Source organism: Pan troglodytes, chromosome 14 (genome assembly GCF_028858775.2).
Source record: "Pan troglodytes isolate AG18354 chromosome 14, NHGRI_mPanTro3-v2.0_pri, whole genome shotgun sequence".
NCBI lineage: Eukaryota > Metazoa > Chordata > Mammalia > Primates > Hominidae > Pan > Pan troglodytes.
The window spans coordinates 117,681,748-117,698,944 of record NC_072412.2 but is presented as its reverse complement, the minus strand read 5'-3'; the positions used below and the strand labels follow the sequence as shown (position 1 = coordinate 117,698,944).

Sequence of the window (17,197 nt, the reverse complement as noted above, 5' to 3'; positions counted from 1 at the left end):
GGGACATGTGGCCGCACCACAACCGGTTGCCCTCCTGGGTTCAGCTCCTACGGCTTCTGGGGCCGGTTGGAGGATTGAGGCCATGTGTAGGTGCCTCCCCGGATCTCCGAGGGGCTCAGGCTTCCGCGCTCTGGTGTAGCCCCAGAGGGCCGAGGCCACAGTTAAAGGAGGCAGATGAAGAGGAAGCCGCTAGTTTCCAGGCGGAGCTTTTGAAAGAGACAAGAGTAGTCAGAAGGAGAGGAGGAGAAGGCGGAAAAGAAAGCGCGGGAGAGAGAAGAAGAAAGAGCCATTCAAGTTGGAAGAGGCCTTCGAGGCCATCTCTGCCAACAGGAGGCGCGGAGCGAGGGCGAGGAGGGAGGGGAGCGCGACGGTGGGGACCGCGCGGGGGCGGGGCGGGGGTGCTGGGGACACCGCAGCGAGAGGGCGGGCGGAGAAGGCCCGGTTTCCTGCCGCGCGGAGCCATGAGGGGCAAAGAGGCAGCGGGCCCGGCTCACGGCTCCGGCCTGAGACCCCGCGGCGTGTCTGCGCTGGCCGTGCCGTGGCGCGCGCCTCGATCGCCGTCTGCTGGCCGCCGCCGCCCTCGCGGAGACACCGGGGCTCTCCGCTCTCTGCCGCCTCTGTGCCCCTCACTCGCTCTGGCAGCCAGAGGCCTTGTTCGAGGGCCTGGAGCGCGCGTTCGGGTGATGGCGCTCCAGGGCGCTCGGGTGATGGCCAGGGGGCTCTTGAGGAGTGCTCCTCTCTCTAGGGTCCGTGGGCGCTCTGAGTCCATCATCTGCGCCCTGGCCCGGGCTAACTTGGTTCCACTGTTCCCAAACAAAACCAGAGAAGCCAGAGTAGCACAGAAGTTTTTGTTGGTGGTGGTTTGGTTTGGTTTTGAAGGAGGAAAAAATAATAATAACAGCCCAGGGAAAGGGGGTGTGTGGAAGGAGAACGGAAAGAGAGCCCTGGCCATCAGGGATAGCAGCAGAGCTGTCAGCGTGCCGGCGCACCGCTCTCTCCTTTGCCTGACTAGGCGTCCTAGTTTGGAGGCCGTTCCAGTAGCGTTTGCGGGGAAGGGTCAAGAAACTCCTTCTCCTCAAAAGCGACCCAGGCTTGCTTTCGGGCGATTCGTGTGGAGAGCCGCACATTCACAATCGAAGAACAAACAACTGTGTGTGTGTGCGCGCGCGCGCACGCGCGCGTGCTGTGTGCCTCCGAGCTCTCTGGGTGAAAGCATTTGGAGAAGCTCTGGGAGCTTTGGAGTAGGGGCTCACCCTGTGAGCAGTACTCACACATATAATTCAAATTTCACAGCTGACCTGCTCTGAAAACCTCAATCAGCTTCTAATTGAAGGGAAAACAAAATATTGCTTCCCTACAGCAGAGCTAACGATTTAATCATTATATCAGACATTATAGCTTTTAATTAGGCTAATGCTGATACTGTATGGAAAGAGATAATTCAACACAGTTCTTGATGAATTCTGTAATTGGGTTAACGGCAGAGCAGTTGGGGGAGAGACGTCAATATTCAAGCTGCGTCTGTAGCCACCAGGTTTATGAATGAAAGAGGAGACAAGGGGAGGAAAAAGGCTGGAACCAGAGCGGGGCATTGCGCCCTCCGCCCCACGGAGCTACGGGCGGCTCTGGAGAGAGGCGGCGGGAGACCCGAGCAAAGCTGGGAGGCCGCCGGATGCCAGACCTCTCGGGCCTCGCCGCTGAGCACCGGCTTTTCCTGCCGCTCGGCCTGCCCGGCCCTTCTTTTGTGTGAAACTTTCCGAGAAGACTCTCGGCTGGGCCTACCTGCCCTGTACGCCCCGGCACGGGAGTATTTCTGCGCTGTTCCCACCCAGCCCAGCTGGCGCAGATGTAGCGCGCAGTTCTGTCGGGTGGCTCTTAAAGACGCGAGCTCTACCTGGGCTTCCACCCCTCGCCAGGTCCGAGTGCCACTCAAACGGGCACAGTGCCCCTGGCCGAGGGCAGCCCTAGTTGGTCCTCAGCGCTGTGGGCACGGCGGATGCGCCGAGCGCCCGGCGCCTCTGGGCACCACAGGCTGCCCATACTCTCGAGCTCATAGTGATGACTGCGGGGTCGGCGGGAAAGGGTGCTTCGAGGGGGCGCCGGGCCTATTGCCTAGAGGCCTGGACCCGGTGGCCTAGGCTGAGCCGCTGCTGGGCCCTGTGGCTGCATCAGGAAATTGGCAATTAAACCGCCGGGCCGCTTCTCTTCCTCTCCTGTCGCTAAGGGTCCTGGAAAAGAAGGAGGAAGCAAAAGGCCGTTCGCACTCGCCTGCGGGAAGTCTATTGTGCGAGAGAGCAAGAGTGACCCCTCCTCTCACTCCCCAATCTCTTCTTGCCAAGTAGGGCCTGAGCCACAGGCGGTTCGGGGTCCCCCGGGAGCCGCGCCTGGCCGGCTGCGTCGTCCAACCTCTGGCTTCGCGTGGCGGGTGCACGCCCAGAGCGGCTGCCGGCTGGGAGCGTTCCCTTCCCTCTTCTGCTGCCCAGATTTCTAGGACCCGCGAAAGTTATGCCCAAGTGGGTGAAGAGGCAAGAGGCGGAGCTGAGACTGGACCCTGCCAGAGGAGATGGTTCTCGAGCCTCGGATTTTGAGGAGAAAATGCCTGTGCCTTTCAAATTTGGTTGAGTTCTTTAGAGAAGTCGCCTAAGCTAAGTCTTCCGCGGTTTTAACCCAAATGGTTTCAGGGTGTGATTTTTTGCACTTTTTATACTTCTGCACCTCCCTTTTAAATTTTTGCTCTTACTCTTTGGTTTAACCACGTCAGCGCAATATTCTCCTTCAAGATAAATATACTGTATTGTGATTCAGCCTTGTCTTATTTTGTCAGTAATTACGGCAAAATTAAATGGGTCACTGCTAAAGTTTCATTTACACAAACCCCCGTAATTAACAGCTTGAATACACCTTTTTACGTTGTACAAAAGTTGTAATTTTCTAACGCATGTTGTTTTTTATTGACGGAGAATGCTTGTGTTCGATGCCATCCTGAGCACACAAAGCACCTCCTCTGAGCACTAGGTGTGTTTTGTTTCTGTAATAGTGTAAAGAGCCGGTACGAGATCAGACTTTTCTGAATCTGGGGTAGCTTCATAACCACTCCCATTAAAAACTGCCGATTATAAACGTCCAAGAGTGCAGGACATCTGACTAAACTGGGAAAGCCGAAATTCTGGGGAGAAACAAACTGGTCTGGCCTGTTACACCCCCACTCCTGCTCCCCGGAGTGTGGAAGAGCAGGTGGGATTTGACATTCTAGGGCTGCTGTAGTGTTCACTCTGCAGGATCAAAAACAGCGTTTTAGGCCAGTGCAGCGACCAGCTTAGTCTCAGCGAGCCAGTGACCAGGGGCTGCCTGCAAGCCAGTGCAGCAGCTATGAGTCAACAGGCCCTTCCTCCATCCTCTCTCATTAGCCCTCAAATGGAAAAGGCATCACTCACAAGAGGAGACAAGTCATAGGGAATTTCTATATGAAAAGAAATAAAGTGAAATCAGAGATGCTTTTTCTTACAGGCCATCCCTGTTATTGCAAATTAGATTAGCTACACAGGCTTCAATATAAACATGACACGAGGTTCACACGAGAGAAAGGACCATCCACTCCAATCTCTGCTTTCATCGAAGCATCTCACATAAATTACATCTTGTCCTTTAATACACTTTTCAATTTGATTAAAACATCACTTTGACACAATTTCAAGCCCTTTCAGTCGCATGGGTTGCTTACTTCAGAAAACAGCAAATGGGGAAAGTGGTTCTGTTTACATCTTCAGGCTGTGGGATGGGGCTTCAACGCAGCGCCAGTGCCCTGCACGCTGAGCTAATAGAGGGCCTCTTGGCCCCATTTGAATGCCATTTATCTTACCTCGAAGAGACAGAAACCAGCTGTCCTGTGAGCAGAAATCAGATTTCCCTCAGGTTGGGTGGAGTCCTGTGACTACCTGGGCACAGGGCCTCTTTGGAAAGCACATTTGTATTAGAGCAGCGTCCTTCGGACAGGGGGAACGGGAATGGCCTGCGCTGACCCTGAAAGGGTCGGATACCCCACAGGACAGACACTAGCTTTAGGGAGAGAGTGCCACCTAAATGAGATAGGGGAGGTTTGGCAGATCAGGCAGAGAAAGAGCCCTGTTTTGGATGGTGCTTGACCCTAAATCTCAACTTAGAGGCAGTGAGAAGAAGTGGGCAAACATAGGTGAGTTTTCTGCTAAACCAGCTAAAGGGAGATTTGCACCTCTTCTTGCCAGCAGAAACACGCCACTCTGACTCCCCAGGGGCCACCTGTCCCTTCATGGACTGACTCCTTCTGGACCGGCTCCCATGGCTCCGGGGAGTGGAGGAGCCCCACCCAGACAAAGGACCCCATCGGGCAGCAGTGGAGGGGTGTGTGGGTTTCAGGGTAGGGGTTCTATGCATTTTCATTATTTTCAGCTGTTTACAATTATGCTCAACGCTCAGAACACACAGGCAGATTTGCTTCTGGAGTAGAGGCTGGTTACAGCCCGCCTTCTCAGGTGGTGTATCCTCTGCCATCAGCCAGGTGGGCACAGGAAGGCTCGCCACTTGGAGCCTCTTCCCTCAGACCCAGCACAGCCAAGGCAAGGTTTTCGGGGCCTCCTCTTCCTTGCGGGGAGGGAGACTAGGACCAGCAAGTCCAGCCGCCCAGGTGCCAGCCTCCCTTACCCAACCCCTTTCTCTCTGCCTCCGTGGCAGCCTCCCCACAGGGCTCCATCCGTTTCCATGACATTGATAACAAGATCCTAGCACTAGGCCATCTGAAGGCTCTCTGTTCATCCTTACAGGTACGCATGCCATCTCCTGTGTGCCTGCCTGCTTCAGCCCTGCCACCTGGCCTGCGTCGCATCCGGGAGAGGCGCTAGCAGGGGAAGAAGCCTGGTAGGGCCCAGGGGATGTGGGTGGCAACGGAATTGCTTTCCTCCTGGATCCCGGTTTAACCACCCTTCCAAACCAAGCGGAGCTCCTCGGGGGACACCTGCCAGTTGTTGGAGACTTCCCCCTCTGCTGCGGGCGCTCTCTGCATGCCAGGCCCTAGGTGCAGGAGAGGAGGCCAGGGTAACAAGACCATTGTCCTGGGTGGGGAACGGAGCAGGACTCCTCTTTCCACCCCAGCGGGAGGGAAAAGCTGCCCTCCCAGCCGCCTGGGCAGCCCCGCTGTCCGCCGCTGCGGTGACAGGGACTTTTGGGGATCTTCTGCGCCAACTGGGGTACCATCAGGGCAATTCCCCCAACCCCGCCTTTCACAAAGGAGCTTCCAGAACGCAGGCCCCACCGCACTCCAGGAAATCGATGTTATAAAGCGAGCTTTTAATGCCTTAGTTGACTGGCGGCCGCTATCGCGTTCAAACACCTGTTTCCTGCAAGGGGAGGCGGCCAGCCGGGTCCCTGCTCGGGTCGATGACTGCCAGGCTTGCCCCGCCCTGCCCATTGACTCCCGCACCAGCCACCGCCGAAAATCCATTTCACCTTTGAAACTTCGTGACCTTTCCTCTCCACGGGAGGCTCAAACCCGCGGAAAGAGGGGGCGGAAGCGGGCGGCTCCGCGGCGCTGGTGGGGGAGACTCCCAGCTGCGCAGACCGAGAACTTAGGCACGCGCGGTGCTGCAAGGGGAGGCAAAGCGGGTGGGATTTCGCTGGAGGAGGGAGGACACGCGCACGGAGCTGTGCGCCCGGGCGGGGTTCACTCCTCCTAGGGCGGCCCGCTCGGATCCCACCTTGGGGCGCCCTCCTTTGGGCGTCGGATCCCACCTTGGGACGGCGAGACTGAGGCGTGAGCCGCGCTGGTGGGGCTCTCGGACAGGCACCGGGAGCTCTGCGAGTCCAAGGCTTGCGGCTCATTGCTTTTTTTTTTTTTTTTTTTTCCGGTAGCAGAATTAATACAGTCAAGCCCGTCGGTCAGTCACAGTTAAATTGATTCTTTGCCCAAAACACCTCTCACTAAATGGCACACGCTTCAACATGTTAATTTTTAAAACGTAATTTCAGCCCGCGGGTTTAGTTCTCGGCGCGGCCGGGTGTGCACCGCGGAGAGCGCAGCCTGGCGCTGCCGAACGCGAGGGTGGGGGAGCCGCGAGGGGCGGGGAGGGGGCGCGGAGCTGTGGCGGACACGAACCTCTCCCCCAAATCCACAGACTCGACCTCCCTCCCCCCTCCCCAAAAATGGCGACCCAGAGAGAAACAGTCTGGGTCCATTGGGCGGCGGCCAATCCCAAAAGCCGAGGATGGGGGAGGAGTGAACGCACAGATAAGAAAATGACAAATGTGCCCCGCGGCGAGTCCGCTAGCCGTGGCCACCACATCTACCCACCTGTTCTTTCCTGGGGCCCCAAAGCTGCGGAGACACCCCATCCTCCTTCACGGAAAGTCACCGTGGAGACACCGCGCCCCTCTCCCAAGAGCCTTTACCGGCCAGCTCCGCAGCCCCGGGCGGGCTGAAGCCCCCGCGCAAGTTCGAGACACACTTACAGTTAGTTCCTCCTCCAGCTCCAGCGGGTCCCCAGGGCGGGTCCGGCACGGCCGCGCCCCTAACGCTCTGCCCACGGGCACCTCCCGGAGCCCCGACTCATTCCGGACCGGGTGGCCAGCGTGCCCAGCGCGACGCAGATCTCGGACCCCGGTCCGGCCCGGCTCCGGCAGCGCCAGCCCCGTAGCCGCGGGCGCCGGTGCCACGCGCACGCACACACACGCGCACACTCACACGCGCACCCCCGCTAGCACACTCACTCGCACACGCGCCTCTCTCCTCGCCTCGCGCGCGCGCACACACACTGCAGGCGAGAGAGACAAGAAAATGAAATTTATTATTGATAGAAAAGACTTTAAAGACAATTTCAAGTTATTGTTTCTCTCTGGAAAAAGGAGATCCCTCCACATAATGAAACGCCTTTTGTGTGGCGCGGAACAATACCAAACAAGTATTCTAATAAATAGCCACTTTTTTGTTCCTACTCGACAGTGAATAGAATCGAGCAGTTGGTTTGCGAGCAGCTGGGACGCCGTTTTGAGCTGGGAGGTGGAGCCGCGTCTCCCGTCCTCCTCTCGCCGCTCCCCAGTCCCCTCTCCCCTGCGTCCCCTCCTGCTCCCCGCTCCTCTCCCCATTCGCTCGCTCTCGCCTCCCGCCGCGGGTCCCCCTCCCACGCCCCCGCCCCCGCGTTCCGGCCTGGGCTGCGGGATTCGGGCCGAGGCAACTGCAGGGACGGGGCACCCCTCCTGCTCCCCTGCGCCTCCGTCCCGAGGGACTCGGAAGTCCAACCCCCGCCCCCCCAAAAAATAGTTGTCAATTCTGTCATCACAGAGGGCTGCCTATTTTCGCCTGGAACTACCACCCGGGCCTTTTCTAACCCCCGGGTGGGAGGATGTCACCCCCCTCCCGTCCCGTGTCCACCCGGTCCTTCCCTGGGGTTTTCCGCGCCGCGCCCCCACTCCCACCCGCGCCGGTCCCCGCGCTGGGCTCTCTCCTCCCGCGGACAGCGCCTCAGCTTTGTTGGCTCGCAGCGGGGACACCGTGGCCGTGGGCGCCGCCGCGCAAGGCCTCCCCTGGGAGCAGCTCCGGCTCCCCCCCCCTTTTTAAATATTGCTCTGCGACGGGCTCCTGAATTCGCCCCCATCCCCACACTAGTGCCCTCACGACTGACGGCAGCTGCTGAACGAAGCAGTGTCTAAGGATTAGTGTTGTGGACACAAAGCTCTCCAGGTAAACGTCCCTCGGCCAGGCGGCCCCGCGTTCCAGGCACGCACTGCGGGAGGGGAGGCCTGCGGGGCTGTGCGGCGCTCCGGGGTGGTGCGGCCACCCCTGCCTGGGTCGCGGACCCTCGCGGCGCGCTGTCACTCCCTCTGCAGGCGGAGCCCCAGCCTCGCCTCGGAGGACCTAGTTGCCTGCCCTCCCTAGCGCGGGGCTAGCCCACGCAGAGCCGAAGGCGGAGGAGGAAATGTGTTCTGTGAGGCTCCTGGGCTGGAGCCACACTTGTTTCTCGGGGTCTGGGTCTCTGTCTCCACCCTCCCTCTCTGCCTCCTCCCCACAGTTGAGTGAGGCTGTCAGCACTTCGGACTTAAGACCACCACGCTTGAGACTCCTTGCAAATGTATCACAAGCAAACTCACTGCTTTTTTGAAAATGACGACCCCACGTTTGCCCAGAGGATTTGTGACCCCCTCACACCCAAGGCAATATGTTTACCAACATAAAAAAAAAAAAAAAGGACGCACAAGTCCAGCACAATTGAAAGACAGTAAGGGCGTGCCAGCCCTCAGTGTCGGTGCGGGGCGCGCGGACCCACGCACGCATCTCCCCCGGACAAACGCAGGGTAATTTTTTTTCCATTGTCGGCAGCTGCAATTTGCAGGAGATCCTTGTCTGTCTGGCTCTAATCTCGGAGACAAAAACCCCACATGACTTCACTCGATGGATCTTAATCTAGAGAAACACTATGTCATTTGCAAATTATTTCTTAATCGGACTAAGCTATTTAGAAGTGCGAGTGGAGGAGTGAGTGTTTTGGAAGCCGCCAGAGCTCAGATGTTGACTAGGAACAGTCTTCCTAGCAGCCTCGCTTTTCCCCAAAGGCACGCTGGTCTAAGTGTCAAAAGCAAAATTAAGCAGGTACGTTTCTTTACTTGGGGATTTTTTTAAAATTTACTTTTGAGAAACTGTATTCCCTTGGAGTTTAAGGCAATTTAGTTCAGTCCTCCAAGATGCTGGTAACAAGAGGAAGTTGGTCCTTGACATCTTTAAAAAACCGGGTTTGTGCAGGAATTTCGTGGCGGGAAACGCGGAGACACGTTGGAATTGGACCCATTCCAGCAGGCTCCTTGAAAGCTTTTTCCTTTTGTATGGAAAATGGAAACATTTTGGAATCCAGATTTAAAACTTTGACTTATATTTTACATGTTAAGTCGCTGAAAGATTGGGTACAACACTGCATAAACCTTCAAAACCTGCAAATATTTGAATGGTTTTTGTAAGCGGAGCAGCTGCCAGTCAGCTGGCTTTGACAGGCTGCCACAATTTTGTCACTTAATAGCGGGTGTTAGGCTAAGTGCAAAACACTCTGGCAAACAGATGTCAAACCCGTATCAATGGGGGTTGTGAAGTGGAGTTTTAACCCACATCGGGGTCTCGCGCACGGAGCCAGTGTGTACACGGTACACAGCGCAGCGAAGGCGAGCGCTCCTAAACGTAGTGGCCTCGCCCGGGGCGCTGGAGACGCGACCCTGAAATTCTGTAAAACCGAGGCTGCTCCTCTCCCGCCGAGACAGAGGAGAAGCAGGGCCAAGGAGCCTTGCAGGGCACGGGGGTGTGGACCCACGTAGCCGCCTGCAGCCCCGCTGCCGTCCTGCGCCCCGACCCACTTCGCCCGCAGAAGGTGGCAGCTCTTTGCCCAGGCTGGCGTGCAGCGGCAGGCCCCAAGCGCGGCCCCGCGCCTCCCTCTTTCCGGCTTGCTGTGGGCGCTGCCCCCTTGTCCACCGAACTCGGCCCCGGGCAGCGAGGCTGTCCTGCGGCCTCAGTGGTGAGAAGGCGGAGGCGACAAATAAAAAGACTCTCTGTCCGAGCAGAGCCGGCAACCACGGCCGAGGTCACCCAGGTGTCTGCGGCCGCGCCAGACCCCCGCCAGGCCCAGAGCCAAGTGCAGAGCGTGGCGGCACCGGCGCTTTATTCCCTTTGCCCACAGCCGGCCGTCTGGGTGGAAACTGGCTTTTCCTCGTGGTTTGCAAGAGGAAGTGGCCCAGGAGCGCGGGGTCCTTGCGCGGCGAGGCGGGGAGGGCGGACGCTCAGAAGACCGCCTTCTTTGTTTAGGCACCGGAGGCGGCCCCTGGGGCACTGCCCTCCCTCTCCCAGGCAAGGGTCCTCCCCGAAGGCCTGATCTGCCCCTTTCGCCGGAAGGACTGGAACTCTTAAGGGCGGCGGCGTCAAAAAAAATGACCCCAACCCCCTGCGGCTCGCGGGATCCTGCGGCCTTTGTGTTTCTCGTGCTGAGAACGATTTACGCCCGCGCGTGGCTGCTGGGTGAGGTCTCAAACATTCTGCTCTGCCGGCAAACCAGTGCCACGGGGGATTATTCTGCACGAAGAATATCTGTTCACTCACTCAGAGCTTCCGTCATCCTTGAAATGTCTTCCCAAATTTTCATAACTCCGACACCAACCGCACATGGGAACAGGAGGCATCCCATGACTGATCCCACATCACAGCAGATCACTGGTTTTCCGATTTTTACAACGTGGATTGCATTTGACTTCGTGCTTAACTCACACTTCTCCTTTTCTTTGAATAACCATCATACCAACTCTTCATTTTGGGAACTTAAACTTGTGGCTGGAAGGCCAAAATGAAGCTTTGGATTTTACTACAAAATGTGATGAAAGGCAAATTTGTCCTTATGTAGATTAAAAGAATTCTCACAGCTTTCTCTTGAGGACAGCGATTTCATTCGGCATTGCATATTCCTTCACGATAGGTATTTGGCAACTGATTAGGAATCCTTAGGCTAGTATCTACTTTATAATGAACAAAAGTCAAAACACTAATTTTAATTTGCTTCACTATAAGCTCAGCCTGAGACCACTTCTGTGTCCCATGAATGCACACACAGTTAATAAGTGCTTATTTGTTTCTTATAATAATGTTTGTGTCTTATATTCTCATTGATGGAATACAATCAAAGCATAATTTAATGCCCCCCAAACCCTCTTAAAAATATACAGAACAAATATTCTCCTGCCGAGGAGGGGGGGGGGGGGGGCGCACCAGAGAACTAAAGCTTCTCTGTGCCATTAATTTTAATTATATTTTAATGGAAAATCAGATGTTTAAAAGCAGTTTCCACAGATCTATAGGATTCATTAATTCTAAATGTACAGAAAAGAATGTATTTTCACCTTCCGGCTAAAGTTCACTATTTTCCCACGTAAAAGTATCTAACCACAGAATTTTGCTTCGTCTCCTACCGAGGTGCATGTGCCGTTCAGGAAGGTGAGGGTTGACTGGAACAGATATCAACTCCAGCAAGCATCCCTGCCCGGGCGCGTGCAGTGCACTGGATGTCTAATTTCAGCTGTGAGGTGGAACTGGGCCTAGGTCTTTTGAGGGAGGGGCGGGGAACAATTGCTCAGGGCAGCTGTGAGGTGGAACTGGGCCTAGGTCTTTTGAGGGAGGGGCGGGGAACAATTGCTCAGGGCAGATGTGCTGTGCGGACGTGGCGGAGGAACCCCGAGATTTCCGTGTGGAATTGTGGAGTGCAGCTGTGCAACCCCGGGAGGGTCGGGCCTCATGGTGGGGGAGCTTGAAGCATAAAGAGGATGCAGCTAGAAGGATCATGCTGTCATCACAGGTGATTCCAGGGGCGAGATAACTTTCCGAAATCATCATTTGTGGTGGAGGGTTTTTGTTTATTTGTTTGAAATCAGCTAAAGCCGAGTATGACCTTCACATTCAGGCATCATTTGCTTATCATCACCCAGGGCAGTGGCTTTCACGTTGTTGGAATTGACTTCATCAAAAAAAATTATATAACTTGAGATTCTGCTTACCCATTCTTTATTAGAAGCAGTAATTTCACTAAAGCGGTAATATTTTTCTATGCAGTTTATCCAAGGACTTAAGCTGAACCAACTGATGAGCCATAAAATAATGAATTTCACAGGTTTGTTGAATTTCTGTACTTATGTTTAACTGAACACAAGCTTCCCTCTCATCTTCTCCTGCCCCATTCTTTTTTCTCAACACTCAACCTCTGTAGTAAGCCAGATGCAATTAGAATGGAATGTACAAATTGTTGAATAGGAATACAATTGGTATATCAAAATCTTCTCTGAATCGGAGCTGACCAGGGTCAATATTTCACTTTATTCCAGTCCTTGAATATAGAAGCACAGCTGCAATTATTGAAAGACTTCACCGAAGAGTTAGATATTGTCAATGGGGTGAGTTTGAGTAATTGTCATTCAAAAGAGGAAGAGTCTGCTGATACGTGTGTGTATAATATTATAATAATATTAGATGCTATAAAAATAAAAATAACCCATGTTATATAGGAAGAAAGGGCCTTCTCAGTCATTAATTAATTCACAAGAAAAACAAATTTCATTTGAAAAGTTAAAACAACTGTAACATTTCTAGTATTTATTGACTATGCTAATTCATAGGTGATATGCACACGAGTAGGTTTAGCCAGACTTTCCAGCCTTTAGTCAGCAGTCTTTGGAGGCAAGTCACAGCTTCGTGAGCTGCAGTTGCCTGGAGCACTGGTTGGTGACTTCTCTAATCCTCAATTTTCTAATCCATAAAGTGGAGATATTAAATCCTACATGGTAGGATTGTTGTGACAACTGAACGATGTCATGAATGTAAAAGCACCTGGACCTGGCACTCAAAACATCACTGGAAGACTCTCATTTTTTTCACTTGGTCTTCTTGGCAGACCCACTCACATGGATTCCCTGGCTCAAGGGGTGATGGAGAGAGTGAGGTCAGGCCAAGAAACATCTTACTTTCTTAGGGAAAACCCCAGAGGTGTGTCCAGTGTGGTGTGTGCTGTGCATCCAGCATCGCCTCCTAGCCAGAGGTCTTTGTCTGCAGCACCTTAGACCCTGAGCTACGTTGACATTTCAATGTTCTCCTCCTAGTGCTTCTTTCTCAGAAGTCCTTAAACATCTCCAGTCACTAACTAAAATTCGACACTCTGTCATGTTCTGTCACAGGTAACCCAACTGCCCTTTGTGGGAACAGTGGGCATATCTAAAACTCTTATTGCTTTTGCTCAGAAAGGCTTATTTATGGACCAGAATTAAAGTGCAATTGGAATACACATTTCCTATTTCATCAACTACAGGATTTGGAGGTCTTACCTCTTACTTGCTTGGGGAGTTTTTTAAATTTTGGACCTTCATTCATTTCTTCATTCATTCATTCCTCCCTTCATTCATTCATTCATTTCAGAAACATTTCCCAGTCTCCTCCTATGTGCCAGGCACTGTACTGGGCCTGGGGATGTAAAGGTGATGAAAAGTAGGTTCCGTCTTTGTCCTCACAGAACGTGGGGCAAAGCCTCGCTGGTGGTATTTGGCTGGTTATTTTTCTGGACTGGCCCCTCTCCGCCTTTCTCTGATGCTCTTTCTTTCCATCTGTCACGCACTTCTTAAAGCTTTTTTTGCTTTTTGTTTTTATTTTTATTTCTGATGAGGACTTTTTCCCCTTCTTTCCTGTTGGGTCTGTGATCCTGGAGCTACAATAAAGATTCCTTGGTAGAAAAAGTTGATGAAGTTTTTTTGTGTTTGTTTGTTTTTTTTTTTTTTGTTTTTTTTTTCCTGGCTTTGATTCTGCATGATGCTAAAGCCTCTGAATAAGTCAGTCTACATTTCACTACACTGGTGCTTGTTGAGCTTGATGTAGGCAAATGTCTGGGCATGACCCTGGGCAGGTGCTTTGTTCTTCCAGGACCTCAATTTTCCAAGCTTGAATATAAGGCAGCCAAACTCAATGGGTTCTGAATCCACCTTTCGAATCTAATGCTTCATGGTTCTAAAATTAAATAATGGAATATTTCATCATGGTTTAGACCCCCAGGATCTAATTTCTTGATCTGTGAGGTGGGTACAAAAATGTATTAGCCTCCCAGGAACATTAGTGTTCTGAGAGGAATCCAGAAGCTTCTAAACATGTCAAATGCTTATTATTATAGACAAGTTTTATTCTTTCCCATGTCAATGGGGCAATAAGGCACAAGATGAGAGGGAGCCCAGTGATAGTCCTGTTAAGACAAGTGCTTCCTGCTATTTACATTTTGCAGCTCTGGCAGAGTACTGGGTATTAGGAACTCAAAGAGTGATTTCATAAAGAAAAAAAAAGTGTAGTTTATACCAAAATGGAATAAACCCCCTTTTGAGTAACAACAATCTGCATAAATGCTTTAAGAAAGCCTATAATTATGATAAAAATGTTGCTCAAAGTTAAAATTATGAAGCAATCAAGATTTATAAACAGTCTCTCATCGACTTTTAATCATTCTCTTTTTTATATACAAACTGTACACAATATATGCTTGTAATATATCATGCTATACATTTTATTTTCAGTAATTTAGCCGAGCAAAATATATATGAGGTGACATTGAGAAACTAGGTTATATATGCACGTGATTATGGGCATGTAGCTGCTTCCAGTGTGCACGCACGCATGCACACACACACACACACACACACACACAGACACACAGTGATAGCTATGCATCTTTTTTGGTATCTTACACAGAAAAGATGCATGCTTTTACTGTATCAGAATCTCTTTAAAACTTTAGTATAGCTCCTTTTGCAATATTTTGGAAAAGTATGACATGCATATGAGTATTAATACCCTTTTGCCAAAAAAATTTAATTACTGGATGACTAAGGGCAAAATTGACCAGATTGATCAATATTTGTCTATATTGGGCAAAAATTGCCTCAGTTGAGTAGCAGGAAATAAACAATATGGTGACCATGTGAAGGGCTGACCTAGAATATGAGTTTGTAAGTGCTGTGTTTGGAACTTTGTGTTGAATGACTTTAAAATGTTTAAGCATACATTGAAGAGGTTAACATAAGGAGACCCTGATAGCAATAGACACTTGTTAATTGGCAGGTTTATGTCAGGGATCAAAAAACAATTCTAGAAAGTTTTAGTAATTGCATGAGTGTGGTGCCTGGCACCTAGAACTCCTTCCCTGTAGGCCATCCTTTTCTGCTAATGTCAACTTCACGTTTGTTATAATACCCTCTAGCATACTAGCCCAATCCACCTAATTCTAGCTTCTTCACTCAGTTGGTCCTAGCTACATAAAATGAAATATATTAGAGTGCAAAGAACTAACTCGTAGGTTTAAAATGACTTTTTAGGTAAGATTTTATCATCCGAAGATTTGAAAGAGAAAGATTAACTATTGAAACTCTATTGCCTCAACAAATAGTGACCTAGGATACATTGATTCTTCCCAGGCAAAGATCCTCAGCTGGCTCTGTGTTCTCTCAAAGGCGTATTATTCCTTCTCTCCTGAAGGCTCACCCATGAGAGCCGTATCAGCACCTGCTGGAATTTTGGCTCCTACTTGTAAGAATACATTTCTGAACTTGATCTTGTTGCTGGAAATGTCTCCGTGGAATTCCATTTCACCGCAGGTATAACCTGAGATCTTCCAAGGTCTGCTGGTTTTCCAACCTCATCTTCAGCTTCTGTTTCCAGCCCAAGGACACTCAGTTCGCTCCTGCTGCGGGGCCTCCTCGCCATCTGCTCTTTGTGCAGGTCCCCTGTGCGCACTCATATATTCAAAGTCTCCCCTCAGCCTTTCATCCAGCCCACTCATCTCCCAAGCCACGTGTTTAAAGAGGCTTCCCCCCCCATCTACATTAGGGTGCTCAGTTTTATTTTCTCACTGCACTCTCTACTTTCAGCACATAATATCTATCATAATTTAACTACAGACTTAGATTTGTGGTTATTTGTTTCATGTCTATTTTTTCCCATGGACTGTCTACTCCATGAGGGCAGGGCTCATCACATTTGGCCCATACTGTGCCTAGTGCCCAGCACATTGAATATGCTCAATAAATACCTGTTCGATGCACGCAGATCAGCAATGATGGGTGGCTGTCTATGGTGGAGAAACTGGTATTGAAGTAGTGCCCAGCAATAAGCAACTGTAAAACCTGACAAAATATATGAGGTAACCGTTTTCCAGTGGTGGGCAATAGGTGTTCCCTAAGGACCTGTGAATGAAGGAAAATTCTGGAAATGAGCCCCTGCCCTGGTCTCTGCCTGTGAACAATTTCCCGGCCATGGCCAGGGGGGCTGGAACCCAGGGAGAGTATGGTGGTCCCTCTGAGTTGGGAAAGCAGAGGTCAAAGTTTGAAGCACCTGAAGCAGCTGGAATCCATAGGGTCTAAGAGTAGAGAGCAGAGAGCCAAGTAACAAGATGGTCTGTGGCTGAGGGCTGGGCTTCCCATGAACAAGGCAGAAATAACCAAGGCTTATCAATAGAAGCTGGCAGGGGATTGAGAGTTAAGCAGAAAAACGGGAGGTTGAGCAGTGGAGTGCTGCCAGAGTTCCAGTCCTGTCAAGGCGGAGAGATCTTAATGCCACTTTAACACCTGTGGTGTCCAGATGAGATGCCAGATAGACTGCCACAGGTGGTGGGATCAAATGCTAGTGTAAGACCACTCTAGTCCTGCCCTAACAAAACCTAATATCAAGCTCTGCAAAGACACACAAAGGATATAGAGGTTGAAAGGTAAGTCTGGCAAAGTTGGAGGGGCTTGGGAAGCACTTTGGACTTCCAGAGATATGCTCACATTCACAGAGATCATTCAGTGATTGAACTACCTGCTGTCATAAGAGTCAATAACGGAAAAAGGAAGGTACCAAAATCCAGAGTCTCTACAGCATTTTATCCACAAAGTCAGTATCAGTGGAAAAAAATCACCAGACCACTAAGAAACAGGAAAATGAGATTCATAGTCAAGAGAAAAAGCAGTCAAAAGAAACCAGTCCTGGGATGGCTCAGATGTTGCACTTGGCAAAGATCTTAAAGCAGCTTTTACAACATGGTCAAAGAATTGAAGGAAAATATAGTCTTAACAAGAGAACAGATTGAGAATCTTAGCGACAAAATGTAAATGATAAAGAACCAAATGGAACTTAAGAATCTTAAAAGTATAATAACTGCAATGAAAAATTCACTAGATAGGCTTGACGGCAGGTAAGGAATATCAGGAGGAAGAGTTGTTAATTTGAAGACATCAGCAGATATCATCCAGTAAGAAGAACAGAGAGAAAGCTAGAAGGAAAAGGGGTGGAGCCTCAGGGACCTATGGATAATATTAAACCACCTAACACACATGGAATTGGAGGCCCAGAGGAGAAGCAAGTGATATTGGGCATCACCTTTTTGGTTTTTTTTTTTTGGCTGGATATGCCAAATAATGACCAGATACTTACCTAAGTTGATGAAAAACATAACTTTCATATCCAAGAATCTAATCAAACTCCAAGCAGGAGTATGCAAAATAAAAAGACAACCATACCTAGGCAAATTGTAGTTAAACAGATAAAAAAAAAAAAGATAAGGGAAAAATCCACACATACAGGGGTCTAAGTGGACCCCTGTACAAAATACAAGGAGGCCAGAAACAACGGAAGGGCATTTTTACAGTGATGAAA

The 17,197-nt window shown here is 50.9% G+C and overlaps 1 protein-coding gene and 1 non-coding gene across 2 annotated transcripts in view; both read right to left on the bottom strand.

The window, feature by feature from the left end:
* Positions 1 to 17,197, bottom strand: part of LOC107967993 (uncharacterized) — a 394,524-nt gene that overhangs the window by 46,933 nt on the left and 330,394 nt on the right. The window lies entirely within an intron of this gene.
* Positions 11,410 to 11,470, bottom strand: LOC112205280 (small nucleolar RNA SNORD44). Its single transcript, XR_002939181.1, has one exon. It is a non-coding gene; the product is annotated as a small nucleolar RNA SNORD44 (small nucleolar RNA).